This window comes from Maniola hyperantus, chromosome 21, assembly GCF_902806685.2.
Source record: "Maniola hyperantus chromosome 21, iAphHyp1.2, whole genome shotgun sequence".
NCBI lineage: Eukaryota > Metazoa > Arthropoda > Insecta > Lepidoptera > Nymphalidae > Maniola > Maniola hyperantus.
The window spans coordinates 1,901,164-1,921,131 of record NC_048556.1 but is presented as its reverse complement, the minus strand read 5'-3'; the positions used below and the strand labels follow the sequence as shown (position 1 = coordinate 1,921,131).

Genomic DNA, 19,968 nt, shown 5'->3' with positions numbered 1-19,968 from the left:
AAATGAGCTCGGTGGCTATCATTCATTGTTAGACACTGAGTTAGCGAATCATCCTTCAGGTTCGTCATGCCTGTGGATCATGTCATCGTCACAGCGACTAGATTCAATCTTTCTGCACCGAGTCCTATTGGTATACTTAGACCATTGACGTTGGTAGGCCACCCTGTGACTTAGATTAGACCATATTATGGACAGCGTTATTTAGAGCATTAGAGTCTTTGACTTGCTGAGATCACCTAGTAGAAGATCTGCCTCGTGACCTTATACCTTTAACAACTATAACTTTCCTATACTTTTTCTCCGCGATACGAGTATGAGATTGTCCGAAGTAGCTAAGAATGCACTGAAGACACCAGATGGTGGAAAAATGAGAAATTGTAAAATAATAAGTAAACTTTTGTAAAATATCTAGAATATTAGGTATCTAAATATAGAGCATTTCGTCAAAATGTAATCTTCAGTTAACCATTAGTCTGCGATTGAAAATTTGGAAGAATAAACCTTCTGAATCATACCACCTATCAAAGCTACCTTGAAATTTAATTGTGTGTGAAATCTTTTTTACACTTTTATTAATTCTAAGCGGAAAATAATAGCCAGCAATAGGTGATCATCGTAATAAAAATCGAAAATCAAAACAAATCGATTCATGACAATGATAAAATATGAAAACATCAAAAATTTTACGCAATCGATTTCATTGTGATTGCCAAAAACTGATATTTCACTCGAATTTGCCACTTATCTGTTTTGAAATAATGTCCAGAATAGTTATGTGCAATGTTAGATTTTAACTTGGTCATTGATTCTTGTACGATGACATAGAGTTACTGGATGTGTTATTGTCGTTGTCATTACGTTCTAATCAATTAATTATACCTACACCTAAAACTAGGATACTTGGTGAACATTTATAGAGCACTATCTCTTCTACTCTTATGGTTTTTATCTTCTGTATTACTCATCACCAAGCACGAATTATTTAAGCCAATGTAATAGATATGAACATATTAAGTAATGTTCGTGTCTATGTTATTATGTCATTAATTCTAATTAATTTAACATTAACTTAAAGATTTCACAAAATATAATCACGCTTGATTTTTCAAAATAATATTATTACGTTTAGCCTATAGTTGCATATTTGACACGTTTGGCTGTTGGTATACTTGTATTTAAATTACCAAGGACCTGTTAATTGACGATAACTTTATTAGCCAATAAACGTTCGTCATTTTGACAGCTTTCCAGTACAAAAACTATCACCCCGTTAAATTTATTCTCCAGTTGAACATGATTTTGGCGATTGAAAAAGTCTTAAAATTTATATAAATATAACTTGAATCTTTAGTGAATATTATTAATTTATACTCTTTACACAGTATTTTATAACAAGGTTTCATTTTATTTTGAATATCTACTGCTATCTAGGTATAACCAATTAAACTTTTTATCTCAATTATTTTAACACAATTCAATTTGAATCCACTAAAAAGAGTATAGAGCGTACTTAATCTAAAAAAAGAATATCTAGAAAATTTACATCTTTGAACTAAAGACCATAGCGAATGGTGCGTTCAAAAATTAGTTGTGGCCTATTATATCGATTCGATTAGTAATTTATGGGGTGAATAATGGGCGTCATATCGATACAGTTAAATCGATTGGTGCCGTGAATTGTGACGAGTGGTAATCGAATAGTCGGCTAACGGATTCGAATTGGTATCTTGAACGGTTTTGGATTTTGGCATCGATTTCTCATATTAATCACATTTTATAAATTAATGGAGTAGGGAGAACGATTGTTGAAATGAAAACTTATATTGGCGCGTTGGGCGATTTAAGGATGGGATGGGAGTAGAGCCTCAATAGCTCAACGGCTAAGGAGCGGACTGAATTCCGAAAGGTCAGTGGTTCAATCCCCACCCGTTGCACTATTGTCGTACCTACTCCTAGCACTAGCTTTACGCTTGGTTGGAGGGGGAAGGGGAATACTAGTCACGATTAACATGGCTAATATTAAAAAAAAACTTCAAGGTCGCGTCACCGACACACCAAATTATAAAATATTAATTTTTAACACTACAATATTATTTAATTAATTTGAAAATCCAAATGAAAAACACCATAGTTATTTCATATTTTTAACTTTTTAAGTTCTGTCTGTCACGACAGTCCCCACGGACAGTCAATTTTTTTTCCTTAACTATTTGTCTATACCTAGGTATATGCCTATCTTCCTTCCTTTAACTTTGACATCTACATTGTATTTATTTATTATATAATAAAAGGAAAATGTGACTGACTGACTGACTGACTGATCTATCAACGCACAGCTCAAACTACTGGACGGATCGGGCTGAAATTTAGCATGCATATAGCTATTATGACGTAGGAATCCGCTAAGAAAGGATTTTTGAAAATTCAACCCCTAAGGGGGTGAAATAGGGGTTTGAAATTTGTGTAGTCCACGCGGACAAAGTCGCGAGCATAAGCTAGTTTATTATATACTAGCTTATTCCCGCGACTTCGTCCGCGTGGACTACACAAATTACAAACCCCTTTTTCACCCACTTTGCGAATGAATTTTCAAAATATTTTCTTAGCAGATGCCTACGTCACATTAGCTATCTTCATGCCTTGTTTAAATTGTGGAGATGCAAATTTACGTCGCATTGCATCGTTAGGTTTCTCCGTCGCTATCGCTGTCATTGATATAAAAGAGCTAAAAAGAAGGTATACCCAATAATTTAAAAAAATAAGTTAGCTAAGTTACCTCTTAGACAGGTTCTCACCTGTTGTAGGTGGACGAGAAAGAACACTTAAATTTTTTTGACTTCTCATGATGGCCATTTTGAATTTTGAATTATTTTGTTATTATAGCGGCAATAGAAATATACAATCTGTGAAAATTTCAACTCCTTACCTAATTGCGGTTCACGAGATATAGTCCACTGACAGACAGATAGCGGAGACTTAGTACTTAATAGGGTCCCGTTGGCACCTTTCGGGTACGGAACCCTGAAAACTACCGTTTAAGAAATAATGACCACTAAGCTAAGCAATTAGCATGGCTAGAGACCCTACCTTGCCACGCATACCAGTTTTTCTTCGGAACCTAGTCCATAAGTTATCATTAGTGTCACTAAAATTAAAAGCTATATGTTATAGCCCTTTTATATTATTAATTGACCCCCAATTATGTAAATATCGCATAGTGTGACTTTCGATGATTGATCTCCGTCACTTCACTTCTTAAAGTCCTGAGGTACTAAGTTACTATTTATGTCACTAGAATTAATAGTTATACGGTATAGCCCTTTTATATATTTAATTGACCCCCAATTATATATCGCATAGCGTGACATTCGATGATTGATATAAATATTACCACATGAATAAATTGATCACTTGTGAGTACCCACCTATAACTCCCTGAGGTCTAGTCTATAAGTTACCATTAATGTCACTAAAATTAATAGTTATACGTTATAGGCCTTTTACACATTTAATTGACCCCCAATTATATATCGCATAAGTGACATTCGATGATTGATATAAATATTACCACATTAATAAATTGATTACTTGTACCTATAACTACACGAGTACATATTATACCAGAGGGGAAGCTTCACACTAGCTCACGCACACCACGACGAGCCACGGACGCTCCGTGTTCCCAGTTTGGCGGCAAACGGAGCGTCCGTGACACGTCGTGGTGTGCGTGAGCTGCGCTAGAGTGAGTGAACCTACAGCCAGCCGCTAGTATGAAGCTTCCCCTCTGGTCTAATATATCTACTCGTATGTTATAACTCCCTGAGGTCTAGTCTATAAGTTACCATTAATGTCACTAAAATAAAAAGTTATACGTTATAGGCCTTTTATGTCTTTAATTGACCCCCAATTATAATGTATCGCATTGTGTGACATAGATGATTGATATTTAAAATATTATGACATTTACAAATTGATTATACTTGTTTGAATTTTAAAGTTGCTGATCATTAGCTGATGCCCGGTGTGTACCTATGCGTTGGAAATTTCAATGCCTCCTTCTACACCTAAACCTACCTAACTGACTCGCCCGCCACTTGTGCGTCGATTGCAGTACCACAGTACTATGTCAGAAATCTTCCCGAAAGCATCGACAACAAATGTAGGTATAAAGTTTTAACGCAATCGGATGAATGATATAGGAACACATATAGGATAAAGATACATTCACCCACACTAATCCATCCAGCCATCAGCCTGTTTGCGTCCACTGCTGGACATAGGCCTTTCCAAGAGCACGCCACCAAACACGGTCCTCAGCCTTCCTCATCCACCCGCTCCCCACCACCTTCTTCAGGTCATCGGTCCAGCGGGTTGGAGCGGCCCACACTAATATAAATGCGAAAATGTCTGTCGATAATATTGGGTACAGAAATCACTTGCATCCCAGAGACAGACATAGGCTACCTTTTATCTCGGAAAATAAAAGAGCTCACAGTCAAAGTCAAGTCAAAGTCAAATGATTTATTCAAAATAGGTAATAATTTACGCTTATTGATGGTCTGGTATGGTGTTAGATTTGTAAGATATAGTGGTGATAATTATAACGCAAACTTAAAACTAAAGCTACGAGGGTTCCAAACGCACCCAGGTCTGAGAAGAGCCCACAACAAACTCAGCCGGGTATTCTTTTTATTATCACCACTTTACAAAATTATTGAAACTTATTAGAACTATCACAAAGTCGTTAAGCAACTCATTCCCAAGCTTGCTTATCATTTAAATAATCCTTTACATTGTAATAGGATTTTTCAATTAGTTTACGTTTTATGAACACTTTGAACTTGTTGAGAGACATCTCCAATATGTCTTCTGGAAGCTTATTATAGAAACGTATGGAATTACGAGCAAATGAATTGCTAACTTTACTGAGCCTAGAGGCGGGCATTACAAGTTTATTTTTATTTCTAGTATTTATATTATGACAGTCACTTTTTTTTTAAATTTATTTATAAAAAAAAAGCTCCTACGGGCTACGGCCTTTAAAAAATATTAAATGCACGTAGATATTGCAGATTAAGTCGCAGATATCTAGCTTTTTAAATTAAAAATATAGGTAGATACACGTCCGCTATTATTAATTTAAATAATGTAATCCTATTCTGTTTTAAAAATACAATACAATTACATCCATTAGAATTTGAATAAAATTTAGCGAGTATTAAAAATTCAATTTAACAATAATTCAAATTCAATGTGACAATATAATACAGCAATAGATCAATGCAAATAATTTTATCGCAATAAAATAATTAAATAGTAAATCTTCATTCTTCACTATGGAGTTTAACACCAGGGCCATGACTTTAATTTTTTAAATATTAGTTTATCAAGTCATAGTCAATATCATTTATATCATCCACAAAGAACTGTGTCCACTGATGCAATACTTAGATTTATTATTGCTTACGCAACACAGCCGTGGCCCTGGATGCCTAGGTTCAAATGGCACGGTATTCTGTACTTTATTACATGTATCGCTTATGCAACAAGGTTGTGGCCCAGATGAAATACGTAGATTTACTATCGCTCCTGTAATACAGCCGTAGCCCTGGATGCTTAGACTTCAAAGGTGCGGCTTGTTTCATCTGAAATAGGTGACGACTTATGGGCCTCTGCAATAAATCCACCAATAACTACATCTGTCTTATCGCAGCAACAAGGCTGTGGCCCAGCGGAAACTAACTATCGCTTATGTAATACAGCTGTAGCCCTGGCTGCTACAGAGTCCAAAAGGCATGGCTTTTTCATCTGAAGCAGGTAGGAGTTGTCAGCAATCAGCATCTACATTACCATTTACCTATCACATTATTTTATCGCTTATGCAACAAGACTGTGGGCTGTGGCCCAGCAGCAATACTGTTACTATCGCTTATGTATTGCAGTCGTGGCCCTGGAAGCTTAGAGTTCAAATGGCACGGCTTTTTGCATCTGCAGCAGGTGACGACTTATCGCGCTCTAAGTACAATAACTCCGCAAATAATTCTACATTCTATAATAATTCTGCTACCTACTTATGCACTTCTGTTGCATGTGTTTATTTTGCCACTTTTCGAAAAAAAAAAAACGCCTTGGATGCTTTTATTTTTCGCATTTATATTTCTAGGGCTCCGTATGCAAAGGGTGCCAATGGGACCCTATTACTAATCCTCCGCTGTCCGTCCGTCCGTCTGTCTGTCTGTCAGCGGGCGATATCTTGTACACCGTAAGATTACCGCTATAACAAAAAATAATAAAAAAATTCTAAGTGGCCGCCATGAAATTTAAAAAAAAAGTGTCATTTCTTGTAAGATGGTACGGAACCCTTCGTGCGCTAATCCGACTCGAACTTTTTAATAAATACCGAGTACCTAAACTTATTTTCACACTTATATTTTTTTCAATCCATTTGAATAATGCATTCATTAAAAATACAGTATTTTGATGGTGAAAGGTAAGCCTAGATGTTTTATTCTGTCGTAAATCTAAATATATAAAAGGAAAATGTGACTAACAGACTGACTAATCTATCAACGCACAGCTCAAACTACTGGACGGATCGTGCAAAAATTTGGCGTGCAGATTGCTATTATTACGTAGGCATCCGCTAAGAGAAGATTTTTAAATATTCAACCCCTAAGGGGGTGAAATAGGGGTTTAAAATTTGTGTAGTCCGTGCGGACGAAGTCGCGAGCATAATCTAGTTTACTTATGTGTAGTGACGAAAGCAAGTAATAAGTACCGGAGCACCATGACTCCCTTGCAGCACACTCGTCTTGCTAGTTGTTGCAAGCCAAGCATACATTATTAAACTTGCAAAAAACCGGCCAAGTGCGAGTCAGGCTCGCGCAACGAGGGTCCCGTACTACAGTCGTATTTTTTCCACATTTTGCACGATAATTCAAAAACTATGGTGCATAAAAATAAATAAAAATCTGTTTTAGAATGCACACTAGATATCATTATGAAGACCTTTCATAAGATACCCCATTTGATATAGGTTATAGGTACCTAGTTATCTTACTTCGAAAATTGAAAATACTAATTTTTAGTTCATGACCACAATTTAATTTTTTGGTGTGATGTAACCACAAATTCACGGTTTTCAGATTTTTCCCGAATGTCTGCTATACGACCTACCTACCTGCCCAATTTCATATGATACTAGGTCAACGGGAAGTACCCTGTATGTTTCTTGACAGACCGACAGACAGACAGACAGACAACAAAGTTATCCTATAAGGGTTCCGTTTTTCCTTTTGAGGTACGGAACCATAAAAAAGAAAGTAATAAGCTAAATTATGATCTAAGACGTTACAAGGTGCACTGTTACCGAGTAATGAGAACTCTGTCCACCGATTATGTTTGTAATTAAAATCTACCCCTTTATAAATTTAACGAAAAATTACCGCTTAAAGATTTTAAGGCCGTAACAAAGTTAATTTGAGGCAGATGTGGAGGTGTGCTTCGTTTGAACGTGCCACTTGCTTGATTGACGTTATGAAAAAAATTAAATTTATTTATTTCATGTAGAACATTTCTTATACTACGTCAGTGACTCGACTCGCATGTGTGGAATGCAGATTTTAAAAAAAAGAATATTAGCTCTTTCGCCTCCAACTATTCGTAAAGCTTTCCGTTGAGCTCCTTTGTACCGTTGAGCTATTGAGGCTATAATAGCTCAATGGTTAAGGAGGATTGATTTATTAATAATTTATTTTTAAGCCTCAGGTGATTCGTAAAAAAACACATTTCAATTAGATTAAGCCAGTAGTAAGTAATAGCACGTTATTCATAAAATCATCTTCTGGTTTTAGTTTTCCCTCCTCTTTTAATCTTCAAATCAAGAGTAAATATGCGTCTTGTTCCACCTTAGGTTCTTTGTGCACTCATCCATATTTGGTTCGTTTCCGTGATTCTTCGAAGTGGCCGTCATACAAATACGTATTCATTCGATTCGTATATTGATGGATCCGTCAAATCACGGATGAGTGCACGAACGCCCTTCGGCTGCATCATAACCAGCAGGTTTGGTTGCAGCCAAGTGCTAGTCTATAAATTTACAAAATCTGATAATTTATATGGCTTCAATTTGACAAATGCATTTAAAAAGATTTTACTAGAGTCAGTTTAAGTGACCATTTTCTTTAAAAAATTTACGGTTAAAGATTTAGGTTTTATAGTTTAAAAAATACGTTGAAACGAGGACTCCCGAATTCGCCGTTTTTTTTTTTTAAATAAGTCGAAATTGATGACGTAAGAACGCCTACTTTTAATGCCTGCATTGTTCGTTCTGTAGTCTTTAACAAATACATTATGTTTTTGTTAAAGACATGCGTAAACGCATATTGAATAATTAACCTACAAGTATTACCACATATTTATCGCAATATTACCATAATAAATTAATAGGAAGTATAGAAACAAACAAAAAATATACATTAATATGCTCCGTTTCAACGTATCCTATAAACTAATCAAGTTATAAAATTTGCATACAACATGTCATAAGAATTACCATGGTACATGTTGTACAAAGGGGTACAAAAACACCATAGTACGCGTACAAGCTCCGTAGATGGTCTAAACGAGGCACGGTACATTTATTCGCACTTTAATAGACACTGATAATACGTTATGGCATTGATGATATTACAAACTGTTTAACCGTGACTTATATCGCAATAATATATTTTTTAGGGTTCCGTACCTGAAAAGGAAAAACGGAACCCTTATAGGATCACTTTGTTGTCTGTCTGTCTGTCTGTCTGTCTGTCTGTCTGTCTGTCAAGAAACCTACAGGGTACTTCCCGTTGACCTAGAATCATGAAATTTTACAGGTAGGTAGATCTTATAGCTGACATTTGGGGAAAAATCTGAAAACCGTGAATTTAGGGTTAGATCACACAAAAAAATTAAATTGTGGTCATGAACTAATAATTAGTATTTTCAACTTTCGAAGTGAGTGACTATATCAAGTGGGGTATCATATGAAAGGTCTTCACTTGTACATTCTGAAACAGATTTTTATTTATTTTTATACATCATAGTTTTTGAATTATCGTGCAATATGTCGAAAAAATACGCTGTAGTACGGAACCCTTATTGCGCGAGCCTGACTCGCACTTGGCCGGTTTTTAACATGAACGTCACGCTTTCCGGAAGGTGAATAATGACGTCACAATCCCTAACGACACTTTTTTTCGATTTTCTGACATAAAATAGAGTAATTTATGCGGGAAAATATTTTTATGTTAAAAAAATTATAAATATTTGTCGTTTACGCTCTGTGACGTCACTAATCGCTTTCCGTACAGCGTGACGTTAATAATAATTCATTATTTTAAAAATGAATATAAATCATGATTTGCCAGTGACGCAATTTATGCTGAGTGAACATACATATCACAAATTTCGTTAAGTTGGCAGCAAGCGAACTGTGGTCAAGGCGGGCGCGAACCCAGAAGACGAACGTGTAGGTTCGAATCTTTGAAGTGTAGGTAAAAACACTATAATCATGATCAACCCATCACCGGCTCACTACAGAGCACGGGTCTCCTCTCAGAGTGAGAAGGGGTTTGGCCTTAGTCTACCAAGCTGGCCATGTGCGGATTCGTAGACTTCACACACCTTTGAGAACATTATGGAGAACTCTCAGGCATGCAGGTTTCCTTCACCGTTAAAGCAAGTGATATTTAATTAATAAAATCGCACATAACTCATAACAGAAGGCGGACGTCCTAACCACTAGGCTATCACAGCTTAACACTATAAAACACTATACCTAGTAAAAATTATAAAATATAATAATACTCTGGTTCTCCTACGGACGCATATAGTAGCAATGATGTAAAATTAAATAGCCATAACCGTAAAGGGTATAAACGAGCAAAAAAAGGGATAAGATGTTCGCGTACAAGCTTCCTACTTGGTCTGAACGAGGCACGGTTTTGCATCGGCGCGTGCGCACGTGACTGGTATGATGATTGTGCTAATAACATCAAAAGTGATGCCGTCATGTCGCTTGATTCAACAGTTTATACATTCTATATCTAGGTATACCTACTAATTACTATGTATCTACAATTGCCAGAAAAAAGGAGACATTTAAATTAAAAAAAGAATATTAGCCCTGTTAATTATGACTAATATTCCCCTTTCTTTAGCGTTCTGGCACACGAGTAGATATATAGACCAGAGGGGAAGCTTCATACTAGCGGCTGGCTGTAGGTTCACTCACTCTAGCGCAGCTCACGCACACCACGACGTGTCACGGACGCTCCGTTTGCCGCCAAACTGGGCGCACGGCGCGTCCGTGGCACGACGTGGTGTGCGTGAGCTAGTGTGAAGCTTCCCCTCTGTTCTATAATATCTACTCGTGTGGTTCTGGTACCTACGATGCCGTGTAGAAACCCAAGGGGCATGGGTTTAGTAAAAACTGCCATACCCCTTCCAGGTTAACCCGCTTCCATCTTAGACTGCATCATCACTTACCACCAGGAGATATTGCAGTCAAGGGCTAACTTGTGTCTGAATAAATAATTTAAAAAAAACATATTTAAATTTTCCGGTATAAAAAGGACTCCAGGACTTTAGCTACCTATAGGTCTTATGCAAAAAATTATGTCGATAAGTTGCTCCGTTGCGTTGTGATTGAAGGACAAACCAACAAACAAGACACACTTTGTGAGTACAGTACAAACACACACACATGAGTAGATATAATATTATGTAGTAACTAATGGGTTCAAGCTGTGGTAGCCTAGTGGTTAGGACGTCCGCCTTCTAATCGGAGGTCGGTGGTTCGATCCCGGGCACACACCGCTAACTTTTCGGAGTTATGTGCGTTTTAATTAATTAGATATCAAAAACATCGTGAGGAAACCTGCATGCCTGAGAGTACTCCATAAAGTTCTCAAAGGTGTTTGAAGTCTCCCAATCCGCACATGGCCAGCGTGGTAGACTATGGCCAACACCCTTCTCTCTGAGAGGAGACTCGTGCTCTGTAGTGAGCCGGCGATGGGTTGATCATGATGAATGGGTTCAAAGCTTTAGCAGTGCTCACAAAACCGCATAATTTATTCCGACGCGTATGCCATATCGTATACGTCGTACGATATTTACAATACAAAAAAAAGATTCCGACGAATTGAGAACCTCCTCCTTTTTTTGAAGTCAGTTAAAAATGGGGTGCACTTTACTAGATGATGCCCGCGTGGATTTAGATTTTTGAAAATCCCGTGGGAGCTCTTTGATTTTCCAAAGTCAAAAATCAAAATGGTTTATTCAAAATCTATATATATATAAAATTCAAAGTCCTGACTGACTGACTGATTGACATAATATCAACGCACAGCCTAAACCGCTGGACCTAGAGACATGAAATTTAGAGGGTGTGTTATTTGTAAAGAGTAGGTATCCACTAAGAAAGAATTTTTTGAAATTCCACCCCTAAGTGGGTTAAATGGGGGATGGAAGTTTGTATGAAAGTCCGTCATTTTTGAAGTTATATCGATGAAAATTGGTACTTAAGCTTTCGGATAAAAATAAAAAGTACGTACTTCACAATTTTTGGAAATTCTACTACTAAGGGGGATAGGGGATGAAAGTTTGTATGAAAGTCCGTAATTTTTCAAGTTATTCCCATGAAAATTGGTATTTGGGTTTTCGGCAACAAATGAAGAAATATGTATTTCAGGATTTTCGGAAATTTAACCCCCACCTCGATTTTCTAAATTCCACCCGAGCGAAGCCGGGGCGGGTCAGCTAGTAAGTAATAAATTACACTTTTTGATAGTCCGTTGTTGCATTTGTATGATGATGGTGGTGCTAATTTTTATGCGAACTTTTTATTTGAGCCTCAATAGCTCAACCGGTATAGGAGTGGACTGAAAACCGAAAGGTCGACGGTTCAAATCCCGCCCGTTGCACTATTGTCGTACCTACTCCTAGCACAAGCCTGACGCTTAATTGGAGAGGAAAGGGGAATATTAGTCATTTAATATGGCTAATAGTCTTTAAAAAAAAAAAAAACTTACTACAGCTACGAGGGTTTCAAACGCGCCCAGGTGTCAGAAGAGCCCACAACAAACTCAGCCGGGTATCAGCCTTAGATGGAGCGCGCTTGCCTAGAAGATGCCTATTCATTTGAATACCTACCTATATTAAAAGTGGAGGGGAAAACTGATGTCGGTAGGGCGTTGCATGTCCTAGCCGTTCGAAGTAGAACGAAAAAGATTTTAAAAAATCCAACTAGATCAAAAAAAAAAGTGGGGGGGTAAACGCTAGTATAAAATCACTACCTACCCATATTATAAATGCAAAATTGTGTTTGTTTGTTTATCGGTTAGTTGGTTTGTCCTGCAATCACGGTCGACATGATTATTTGCATGGGTGTAGTTAATACGAAATCGCCCTACTGGAGATTGACATAGGCTGTTTTTATCCCAGAAAATCAAAGAGTTACCATGGTATTTTCAAAAACATAAATCCACGCGGACGAAGTTGCGAGCATCAGGTAATTTTTTGTAGGTATATATGAATTTTCTTATCGACATTCTCTCCTATTCATAAAACGCCTCCCCAGAATGTCGATCATACTATTTTCGGTAAAACTTTTTATAAACATGCTTCTGTAGATATCGATTCATGCAATACTTTTAATTAGATTAAGAGAGATAATGGGAATTTTAATTATCTGTCAGAAGCGTAATTGGGTTGGAATAAAAAAAAACATAAGGTGCAAAAAAACGTAGCAAAACATTGGTGTGAAACATTGACGTGTTTTTTCACAAATAATTGAAGGTGCTATCAAGTTAATTAAAAATTTGCAGTTGATGTTTTAATGATAGCTGCATAAATGTATTGGTGTAATTGTGTATAGCCGCTTGAATGAAACGGCTCGTGGGTGCACACACTTAGCACAACGTGGGTTAGTTGACCACAATCACACCTGATGGAAAGTGATAGGCCACATCCTAAGATGGAGCGCGTTCACTCAGAAGATGCGTTAACGGTTAACCCTACAATTATGACAACCTCCCTGACGCAGTGGTGAGCGCTGTAGTCTCCACAATGGGAGGTCATGGGCTCGATTCCCGGTAAGGGAAATTTGGAATTTTATAACTTTTAAATTTCCTCTGGTCTGGTCTGGCGGGAGGTTTTAGCCATGACTGGTTAGGTACTAGCCTAGTGGCAAAAGCCGTGCCGCCAAGCGATTAAGCGTTCCGATATGATGCCGTGTAGAAACCAAAGAGGTATGGGTTTTATAAAAACTGCCATACCCCTTCCAGGTTAGCTGCTTCCATCTTAGACTGCATCATCGTAAGATTGCAGTCAAGGGCTAACTTTTAAGTATCTGAATTAAAAAAAAAACCTGTTCAATCTTGTTTTATGATACCCGGATTGTAATTTGTAGGAAACACAGATCGCTTAAGAGTAGGTAACCTACTCCAAAGCTTAGCCAAGCGTATGAGGAATGATGACGCAAAATTTTACATGCGTGTAGATGGTATTAAATGGAAACTTAGGGCTTAGTTCTCTGGAAAACATCTGTCCATCTTCTTGTTCGTCGTAACACTCTTGGTAGAGTGGTCGTGGTCATCACGAAGTGACGTTTTGGGGGTAAATGTTATACGCCTCACGAGCATTTGCCACTTCTCTCTGCTGGCCGATAGTCGGGTACCGCCCACAACGGACTTAATTTGATCGGTCCATCGCGTAGGCGACTTTCCTCGCCCTCTGTACCCCTCCACCTTGCTCTGCACTACAAGACGCCTCTACGCCGGGAGACGTGTTCGAAGTATGCAATTCTGTACTTACGCCGAAAGACGTTGTTTGATGCAGAGTTCTTGGAGTGTAAAGACGTTGGTGCGAAATCCTGTCCATGAAACTCCTAGCATTCGCCATCTTAGCATCCTAGAATAACATGGGGTTATTCAAGGGGCGGACCAACAAATTCCGAAAAGGCCGGCAACACATCGGCGGCTCCTCTGGTGCTGCAAATGTTCATGGGCGGCGGTAATCACTTAACATCAGGTGACCCGCCTGCTCGTTTGCTCGCTATAACTATTTAAAAAAAAAGCATAGCATTAGCATAGCCACTGAGAATTCAACCTCAAGAGTACGCATATACAAGGTTTTGCATGAAAACAAAATCGTAAAATGTTGGCGGGGGACAGAGGAGAATGCTTTGTTGTGATTGGTGGACTCAAAAGTCACGTAATCAAGACAATGTGCGGAATGAGGGTACCGACTTTTATGCTTAGCAACTGCCTAAGTTTGGCGATCGGGGGTGTCCGGCTACTAGGCGTATATACTATATAGGTGGTGGTTTATGATTATAGCAAACGGTATAAAGGCTAGTGCACATCATATAAATGCATTAATTCCGCGCAGTTTCTCCGTAGCTATGGCCGTCGCGTCACGCTCTGCGCCCGCCGCGCCGTTAGAGCGATCAATGCAAGAATGCGCTTTAATTATTTTGAACCTAATCTGTAATGGTTGGCATACTTCGTTAGTACAGTGTTAAGTGACAATTTTTTTTCTTTTCCACACATTTTTTCGCTAATATCGGAATTTTAAATATAGGTACAGATCGAGAGAGCTCGTCAAACTGAACTTCAAAACTTGAAAAATTCATACAATAAATTATAAGTTACTCGCGCATATTTTTCGGCCCTTTCATTTTAGACATTGATTAAGTTAAATTAGATTTTAAGTACTGCTTCTAAGTTGATGTACCTTCATCATCATCATGATCAACCCATCGCCGGCTCACTACAGAGCACGGGTCTCCTCTCAGAGTGGGAAGGGTTTGACCATAGTCTACCACGCTGGCCATGTGCGGATTGGTAGACTTCACACACCTTTGAGAACATTATGGAGAACTCTCAGGCATACAGGTTTCCTCACGATGTTTTCCTTCACCGTTAAAGCGAGTGATATTTAATTTCTTAAAACGCACATAACTCCGAAAAGTTAGAGGTGCGTGACCGGGATCGAACCACGACCTCCGACTAAAAGGCGGACGCCCTAACCACTAGGCTATCACAGCCTACATGATGTACCTTACCTATGTATACATATGCTGGATAAACAATTAAGTCATCATCATCAACCAATAGACGTCCACTGCTGGACATAGGTCTCTTGTAGGGACTTCCATACGCCACGGTCTTGCGCCGTCTGGATCCAGCGGCTCCCTGCAACTCGTCTGATGTCGTCCGTCCACCTAGTGGGGGGTCTTCCAACGCTGCGTCTTCCGGTGCGAGGTCGCCATTCCAGCACCTTGGGACCAAATAAGTACTTTTTTTTAAATCATTTATTCAGATACAAGTTAGCCCTTGACTGCAATCTCACCTGACGGTAAGTGATGATGCAGTCTAAGATGATAGCTGGCTAACCTGGAAGGGATAGGGCAGTTTTTTTTAATCAAACCCGTACCCCTTTGATTTCTACACGTACCGAAACGCTAAATCGCTTGGCGGCACGGCTTTGCCGGTAGGGTGGTAACTAGCCACGGCCGAAGCCTCCCACCAGACCAGACCAGAAATTTAGAAATTATAAAATTCCAAACCCCTCCCAGGAATCGAACCCGGGACCTCCCACCAATAAGACCACAGCGCTCACGACTGCGCCAGGGAGGTCGTACTTAAAGTAAATTCTATCTATTCTATATTAATATATTAAAATCATGCCTTTTATTTTATGAGATTTCTTTTTCAAAACACAGCATAGTATAAGTATATTATGTCTGAATAGTAATTAATGTGTAATGACGTTTCCGTTTACAGTTATAGTTATTGTTGCAAACGGTAATAAATATAATTATAGATAACATCTTTCACGTATGACTGAGTTAATAAAAAGCTGTTTATGAATTTACTAGCTAGGAATCAACTGCATAGCTTGTTTTGTATGTATTATTTAAATAGGCTTGTCTTTTACACTTTATTGTTACTCATACCAAATAGCGCTTATGGACCCTAGTGGAGGACTTGCGGAAAAAGATCGAAGCCTTCGAAATGTGGACGTATCGCAGGATGCCCCGCATAAGCTGGACGGCTAAAGTATCCAACGCTGAGGTTCTTGCCCGGATGCAGAAAAAGACCGAGTTAGTTAAAACCATAAAACCATCAAGCAGCGTAAGATCTCGTACCTGGGCCATATTTTGCGACACAATAGGTACCGCCTGCTGCAGACAATCATGATGGGTAAAATAGCTGGGAAAAGAGGGGTGGGAAGAAGAAAGAAGTCATGGCTACGTAACATCAGGGAGTGGACTGGCATAAATTGCCTTTTATGGTTGGTATGTATTATATGGGTCCCAAACCTGAAATAAAATGATTTTATTTATTTTTATTTATTTATTTATAAAAACTGTCGGAGAACTATTCCGCCTGGCCATGGACAGGGAGAAGTTTAAAAAACTGACTGCTGACCTTCAGTAATGGAGAGGCACTAGAAGAAGAAAAGCGCTTATAAGTCACGCAAATTGCTAATGCGTGTGGCCGCAATTTTAGTAACGTCAGCACTAGACTGAAGTTTCGAGCTGATGGTATATTTTTATTTCGGCTGACGTCAAATTGACGTCATTTCGATGTTAATGAGACATGGTTCCAGTGCAATAGCAATTTGCAGGACTTGAAGAAAAAACTGCAAAAACAGTCAAAAGTACTTACATTGTTCTTTTTTTGCATTTTCTATGTAACAAAATTTCTATGTACAGATATAAAAGATGTTTGTTTGCAATGTATCGTGAACTTTTACAAAATACTTATAGGATTAAAAAAAAAAAAACGCGGTTTTTTTGTGTTATCATATCAGTAATCATCAGTACCTACCTGTCTATGTTTTTTCTAGTATTCTGGTTACACCCAGTATTATGACTGTAACATTATAATACAATTAGATATAATTTAGTGCAGTGAGGAACTGTTCTTTCAAATGCCAACAATATTTGACCTTTTAATCATAAACACCTCAAAACTGACCTCTCACATGACATTGACTGATTATACTGTTAGGTATCTTTATTATAATCTATCTTTAATAATAATAAATAAATCTTCACGTGAAAGAAATAAAACATACATACGAACTTACTTGAACGCATCTAGATTACACACATCAATGCAATCTTACATACAACTTATTATTTTTATCAATTTCATACAAATGCTTTCTAATTTCCACCTTAAAGATTTAAAACTTACTTATTCAAAATTCAACTCTATTTTACTTTAAATACAATGCAAAGTCGAAAACAATTCGAAAAAACAGTCACAGAGTATAGAACCTACGTACATTAATCATACAAAACCAAATTGTTTAAGATGCTTTTTGTTATAAGCTATTTTGAATTCTATGATGTATAGATGTAAGGTAGAAAATAGATTGTGTTAGTGACCTATTTAAGGCGAAGTACGCATCAGAGATTGACATTTAAATGGTTAAGTGGAAGTGAAAGGTGATATTTTTGATTAAAATTGGAAAATAATTGCGTCTCCCACGACTAGAGTATTCGTAATCGTTTTGGTTTTTTGTTCTAGGAGCAGTTTGTTGCGATTGTGTGAACCGGTTGTTTCCGTTCGCTTCTTGTTCTATATTTAAATTTTAAACTAGCTTATGCCCGCGACTTCGTCCTAGACTACACAAATTTCAAACCAATATTTTACCCTTTTATTTAGGGGTTAGGGGTTGGATAGTGAAAAATCCTTTCTCAACGAATGTCTACGCCATAATAGCTATCAGCCCGATCCAACCAGTCGTTAGTTGCGTCATAGATCAGTCAGTCAGCCAAACTAACTATAACTAACCCACCCCTGGTTTACTCGGAAGAATTCCTGAAATTCTTTTTTTAGTGGAGGTTTAAGTTATAGAGAAACTAGCGGCCCGCCCCGGCTTCGCATGGGTGCAACGTAGATACTAATAACTAATGTGGTGTCATTGAGGTGTCATTGCCTCGAAAACTCTCAAATGAGAGGTTTTTTTCCGACCTAATTCACATTACTTCAATTTCTCTAGGGATCTCAAATTTTTTGAGAATTAAACTATAGCTATAAACCTTACTCTTGAATCACTCTATCTATTGGTGAAAACCGCATTAATATCCGTTGCGTAGTTTAAAAGATCTACGCGTTCATACATACATACATACAGACGCGGGAAGCGACTTTATTTTATACTATGTAGAGATGAAAAGCATACTTGAAAAATCTCAAATTACTAGATGTCTAGTTGATGAATGTGTAAATAAATACATGGAGAATTAATATTTTAGCTTTGCTCTGCTTTAGTGAATTCGCTTAGGCTCAAGAAAACCAAGGGAAGATTTGAAGAAAAACTCTAAAGGCTAGCAAACATTAAAAAAATCTGCGCATGCCTAACCGCAGGAAAAATCTAGTTCAAGATAAAGGTAATAGAACCAAACTACAAGCTAGCTAAAACGAGTTAACAATTAAATTACCATATAAAAATTAAACTTCTGCAGTATTTTGCATGTTTACCTTGCTTGTATAATTAATCACCGTTTTTTTCTCCTTTGCTAGTTCATTTTCAGTGCCCATTGTTCATTTTCAGAGCCCATTGTCCATTTTCATGTGAGCGAAAGTCCTTTTGAAAAGACCTTTATAATATTTAACAAGTCTAAATTTAAAAAAATCTGCTGCTCTGCCAAAAACGTAAAAAAATTCACATTTGAAAATGGCGCCATTTTTACAGTCGCCATTTTTTCAAAAATTGCATAATTTTTATGTTTTTATTTTTTTGTGTTAAATTTATAGTCACTTGTGATGGTGTTAGGATTCTAACGATACCCCATTCATCCAAATCTGTTCAGGCATTTAGAAGTTTTTTTTTTAAATTTTTTTTTTAATTCAGATACAAGTTAGCCCTTGACTGCAATCTCACCTGGTGGTAAGTGATGATGCAGTCTAAGATGATATCGGGCTAACCTGGAAGGGGTATGGCAGTTTTTATTAAACCCATACCCCTTTGGTTTCTACACGGCATTGTACCGGAACGCTAAATCGCTTGGCGGCACGGCTTTGCCGGTAGGGTGGTAACTAGCCACGGCCGAAGCCTCCCACCAGACCAGACCAGAAATTTAGAAATTATAAAATTCCAAACCCCTGCCAAATGGTGAAATAAGTGGATGTCCATAGACTGACGATGGTTAAGTTTTGTGTAGAAGCTTTCTCGAATAAAGTTTTTTTCTTTTTTGTGCGAAGCCAATCCAAAATCCAAGTAAAACAACTAATTTTTTTTTAAATCGCTGGGAAATGCGTTTACCCATCCCCCCTCCTGGAAGCCAGCCAGCTACCCAACCAGCCAGCCAACTGGAAGGAAGGTATGTGGGACTCGCCGGCCGAGAAGCGACCGGAATACCCACTAAAACCCAGCGGCGCTCCTGTGCGTCGTCTGGCGACTGGGTCACGGGAACACCGAAGCAATCAACCGCGACCCAGCCAGCGACGTCCGCTGAGGCGGACCCTCTACTGCACTCACGTCCCCACCATACGTCCCGGGTACACCAACGATGTGCGCCTTCCCCCCGGGGACCCAAAACGCGATCCCGCGCACGTCGCCCGCGTTATATCCTTCGCTTCGTTCACGGTGCCCTCTGCTAGTCAGAGGGACACGCGGAGAAACCTTCCCCCCTGCCAGGTCATTAGCCATATCCAACATTATCCCCGGAGAGAAATTATTAGCCATGTTACCCGAGTGCACCGGCCCGAAAACTGCTCTTCCCCTCGGACATATTCAAAAGGGACCAGCAGCTCCCAGGCACACTGGGAGATTACCTGGCTGGCACCTCAAGTAAAGCAACTAAATAATTAGTCAAGCGACAGTAGCTAATGTACAACCAGCTTAAACATAACCATAGAAGTAACAATTACTGATACTGAGTACCGCATTAAAACCCCAAAT

The 19,968-nt window shown here is 38.3% G+C and overlaps 1 protein-coding gene across 1 annotated transcript in view; it reads left to right on the top strand.

Moving 5' to 3' along the window:
• Nucleotides 1-19,968, top strand: part of ss (spineless) — a 151,439-nt gene that overhangs the window by 502 nt on the left and 130,969 nt on the right. The window lies entirely within an intron of this gene.